Raw genomic sequence first — 5,369 nt, 5'->3', positions numbered from 1 at the left:
GCATCATAGGCTAGTTTCACTAGCATTTTTCTGTTAGTTTTAGTTGTTTTATGCATTTTCTTGAGCTTAAAGTAACCAAAAATGGTTAAATGAAGAACAAAGCAATGAACCATCCAAATAATATGATTTTGATGCAAATTCCATGAGTTTTAGTTATATTACTTAAATGCTATGAATGGAAGATTTCTCATGAAATTTTGCAAGACTTTGATGCAATTGTTTGGATGATTTCAGGGAAGAAGAGGCTAAGCAAGGAAGCAACAAAATCAATAAAGGAAGCTTGAATATCACATGTGGAGTTTAAGTTCCAGTTTAAGCCTAAACTGGAGCTTAAACGCCAAAATCATGAAGGATAAGAAATGCTGGAATTGAAGTTTAACCTCCAGTTTGACCTTAAACTGGAGGTTAAACGCCAGAATGAAAAGCCTCACTAAAGAAGCATTCCACATTTAACCTCCAGTTTGACCTCAAACTGGAGGTTAAACGCCAGAATGATAATGCCACTCAGGAAGGAGTTCCACGTTTAACCTCCAGTTTGACCTCAAACTGGAGGTTAAACGCCAGAAGTAGGAAGAGTACCAGGGAGCCATTCCACGTTTAAGCTCCAGTTTGACCTCAAACTGGAGCTTAAACGTGTTCGACAGCTTTTCTCCTCCAGGGTTGCTCTCTCCATTTCCACGTTTAACCTCCAGTTTGACCTCAAACTGGAGGTTAAACGTGTTCGACACCTCCAGGGCTACCATTCTAAGCTTCCACGTTTAACCTCCAGTTTGACCTCAAACTGGAGGTTAAACGTGTTCGACCTCCAGTATGCCTCCACCCTTTTCCACGTTTAACCTCCAGTTTAATCTTAAACTGGAGGTTAAACGTGTTCGACCTCCAGGGCTGCCCTTCCTACTTCCACGTTTAAGCTTCAGTTTAACCTTAAACTGAAGCTTAAACGTGTTCGACTACATGACTCTCCAGGGCTACCTTCTTCCATTTCCACGTTTAAGCTTCAGTTTAACCTTAAACTGAAGCTTAAACGTGCTTCTACAAAAGGCCTCATTGGAAGTATCTGGCGTTTAAGCTGCAGTTTAAGCTTAAACTGCAACTTAAACGCCACTCTTGGAAAAAGGTTTCTGGGCCAATAATCTTGCGGTTTAAGTTACTTTTTGAGCACAAACAATAACTTAAACTTACTCTAGTATGAAACCCAATTGAATATCATGGTTTATGGGATTGGGCCTGAAGGATTGATGAGTTTGAAATCTCAATTTATTGAGTCATGTGTCATTATTTGATTAGCACTAAGTTGGCTCATGAATGTTACAGAATTTGGATCAACAGCCTCATCAAGATTATGGATCATAAACCCAAGGCAAAAGGAAACCAAGGAGAGGCCTTAAAGCCCAAGAAGCACAACTGAAGCTCAATATAGAAAGTGTATAAATAGGATAGAAGTTAAGTTAGAGAGGACTTTTACTTTCACTTTTAGCTAGTTTTCCTTTTCTTTGTAATTGAATTCAGAGCTATGATTCACTAAACCCCCTTTCATTGGGTTAGGGAGCTCTATTGTAATTCAATGAATCAATAATAGTTTATCTTCTTCTTCAATCTTTTCTCTTGAATTTTGTTAGAAAGCTTCTCGATCTAATTCCATTGAGTAGTTGTCTTGGGAAAGAAACTACCCATACTTGGAATCCTTCGGAACCTTGGGAAAGGAATGGAGGATTCATGCTAGAGAAGCTTTCTCACAGTGAATTGGATTGGGGTTTGGATGGATATTGTGACATGTAATCCTACCAAATTGTGGTTCATGAAACTGTGTGGTATAATCAGTGATCAAGCATCATCTCTTCTTATGAACATTTAAACCAAGGGATTGGGAATTTGTTTGTTTTTAGAGAGAATTGGTGAGCCAAGGGATTGGGATCCAATCATATAAGATTGCCAAGCAAAATTCAATGAACGCATTGCTTGAGGAAGAGATAAACGTGTTTTGATTCGGAGATCTCAATATCTCCTATAACCCAATGAATCCCCCATTTCTGATTTCCATCTTCTCTTTACATTCTGCAACTCAATTCATGCAATCACCCCCATTCCCTTTTAATTTCAGCAATTTAGTTTCTGCTCTTTAATTCATTGCAATTTAAGATTCTGCCATTTCAATTTCTTGTCATTTACTTTTCCCGCCAATTTTACATTCCGCAATTCTCATCTCAATCTTGATTCCGCTCAACTAGAACACACTTCTAATCCGAATTGCTCACTCAACCAATCCTTGTGGGATTCGACCTCACTCTATTGTGAGTTTTTACTTGACGGTAACCGGTGCACTTGCCGGAAGGAATTTTTCCGATCGTGCAATTTCCTAAATCGTAGCATAACTAGTTTATGTGCATCAAGTTTATGGCGCCGTTGCCGGGGATTGGTTTTCGATTGACAATTCTCAAATTGGAAGCTAACTAGATTGAGCAATTTTCTCTTGCTTTGTTAATTCTGTTCAAGATACTTGTTGAATTTTAATTTCTGCACTCGGTTACATGCTTTCCTTCTTTATGCCTTTAAATTCATGCAACTAACTCACTGACTCACTAACTGTTTGAATTAATTCCTCAATTGATCTAACCATACTCTTCCATTAACCAAGAGTATTTCACTTGTTTGTGTTTGAGCTGTGTTCTTGTATGACAGGTAGGAGAGGAGAGACATCAACTCCTCCATATACCGAACCAGAGAGGACCCTTCATAGACTTAGAAGGGAAGCAAGAGGGAAGAGAGTAGTGGGAGAAGAGGAATCTGAAGGAAAATCTGAGGACAATTTTGAGGAAGCTTTAGATTTCAACATGGATAGAGAAGTTCACAACCATGAGAGAGCTGATGGAAACAATGCCATTCCTGAGAGGAGGGTTCTTAGTTCATACATAAACCCAACCTCTGGGAATTGTGGTAGTAGCATCCAGAAACCACCCATTCAGGCCAACAATTTTGAGCTCAAGCCACAGCTAATATCACTTGTGGAGAATCATTGTTCCTTTGGAGGAAGTGCTAATGAAGACCCAAACCAACATCTCACAAAATTCCTGAGAATTTGTGACACTGTGAAGTCCAATGGAGTCCAGGAAGATGCCTATAAACTGCTTTTGTTCCCATTTTCACTTAGGGACAAAGCAGCTAAGTGGCTGGAATCATTCCCAAGGGGGAGTCTAACAACATGGGATGAGGTGGAAAGCAAGTTTCTGGCACGTTTCTACCCTCCACAAAAGGTCAATAGGCTTCGATCTGAGGTTCAGACTTTTAGACAACAAGATGGTGAAACTCTCTACGAGGCATGGGAGAGATTCAAGGACTTGACAAGGAAATGCCCACCAAACATGTTCCATGATTGGGTGCAATTGCACATCTTCTATGATGGGCTCTCTTATGAATCAAGGAAGGCTGTAGACCATTCATCAGGAGGTTCATTAAACAGGAAAAAGACTGTGGAAGAAGCCATTGAAGTGATCGAGACAGTGGCTGAGAATGAGTACTACTATGCATCAGAGAGGCACAACACTAAGGGAGTCATGGAGCTGAACCATGTTGATACAATTCTAGCCCAAAACAAGGTGTTTGCCAAGCAACTAGCAGAGCTTACCAGGCAATTAGAAACAAAGCAAGTGGCTGCAATACACACACAAGATCAAGAGGAAGTAAGCATTGAAGGAGGTGATTGGGATGAGGCCAACTATGTGGGAAACCAACAAAGGCAATCATATGATCCACATTCCAACACTTACAACCCAGGCTGGAGAAACCACCCAAACTTTGGGTGGGGAAACCAACAAACCCAACCACAAAACCACAAACCTTACAACCACAACCAACATAACAATTCCACATACCAAAACTCCAACCAAAGATCATACCAAGCCACACAAAACACTTACCCCCAACCATCATATCATGGCCAAAATAATCAACATACCCAACCTAATCCGAACCAACAATTTCAAGATCAATTAAACCGGATAGAAGGAATGCTTGCAACCATAAGCCAAGACATAATTGAATTGAAAGCTTTTAAGGAAGAAGTAAATTCTAACTTGCAAAACCAAGGAGCTGCCATCCAGAAGCTAGAAAATCAAATTTTGTATTTGACTAAGCAAGCCCCTGGGACAAGCGGTTCTCATGCTGCCAAGGCTATTGCAAGGGAAGAATGTAAGGCCATAACCCTCAGAAGTGGAAAGAATCTAAAGGAGATCTCAAGGGAAACCACAGAGGATGAAGCAAAGGAAAATGTGAAAGACAAAGAACAAGGACAATCTTTTACACCGTCTGCAACAAAAGAAAAAGAAAAAGAGGTCCTGAAGCCTTACACACCTAAAGCACCTTATCCTCAACGTTTGATGAAAAGTGAAAAGGATGGCCAATTCTCCAGGTTCTTGGAGATTTTCAAGAAGCTTCAAATCAACATTCCCTTTGCTGAGGCAATAGAGCAAATGCCACTCTATGCAAAATTCTTAAAAGAATTAATGACCAAGAAGAGAAGCTGGAGAAATGAGGAAACTGTGTTGTTAACTGAAGAATGCAGTGCCATCATTCAGCACAAATTGCCTCAGAAATTGAAGGACCCAGGCAGTTTCCAAATCCCCTGCATCATAGGAGAAGTCATGGTGGAGAAGGCCTTGTGTGACTTAGGGGCCAGCATCAATTTGATGTCGCTAACAATGATGAGAAGAATGAAGATTGAGGAAGCCAAACCAACAAGAATGGCCCTCCAATTGGCAGATCGAACTTTTAAATTCCCTCATGGGATAGTTGAGGATTTGTTGGTTAAAGTGGGAGAATTTATATTTCCTGCTGATTTTGTGGTGTTAGATATGGAGGAAGAAGCCAAAGCTTCAATAATTCTGGGAAGACCCTTCCTAGCTACTGCTGGAGCCATCATAGATGTACAAAAGGGTGAACTCACTCTTAGACTACATGATGAGAAATTGATGTTTAATGTATTCAAGGCAATGAGCTATCCATCAGAATCACTAAGGGAATGCATGAGGGTTGATGTAGTGGACATTGCAGTACAAGAAACTTTTGAGGAAACAATAAAGGAATTGGCAGAGGAGGAGTTCACCAAGGATATTGAAGTTAGTGATATCAAGGGTGCTGACACAACCATGCTAAGCATGCCAGAGAGAGTGAAAGAAGAAAAGGAAGCACCAAAACCTGAGCTCAAAGCATTGCCCCCTAATCTCAAGTATGCATACTTGGGTAGTGATGAGAGTCACCCTGTTATCATTAGCTCTGCCCTGAGCCAAGAACAGGAAGAAGAATTGATCAAGGTGCTGCAAACTCATCAAGATGCCATTGGATGGACCCTAGCTGATTTGAAGGGGATAAGTTCA

The 5,369-nt window shown here is 40.5% G+C and overlaps 1 non-coding gene across 1 annotated transcript; it reads right to left on the bottom strand.

The window, feature by feature from the left end:
* Nucleotides 1–3,257: 3,257 nt before the first annotated feature.
* On the bottom strand, nt 3,258–3,361 carry LOC112774613 (small nucleolar RNA R71). Its single transcript, XR_003189091.1, has one exon. It is a non-coding gene; the product is annotated as a small nucleolar RNA R71 (small nucleolar RNA).
* Nucleotides 3,362–5,369: the final 2,008 nt, after the last annotated feature.

Source organism: Arachis hypogaea, chromosome 18 (assembly GCF_003086295.3).
Source record: "Arachis hypogaea cultivar Tifrunner chromosome 18, arahy.Tifrunner.gnm2.J5K5, whole genome shotgun sequence".
In the NCBI taxonomy this organism is placed as follows: domain Eukaryota; kingdom Viridiplantae; phylum Streptophyta; class Magnoliopsida; order Fabales; family Fabaceae; genus Arachis; species Arachis hypogaea.
This window is presented reverse-complemented; position numbering and strand designations above follow the sequence as displayed.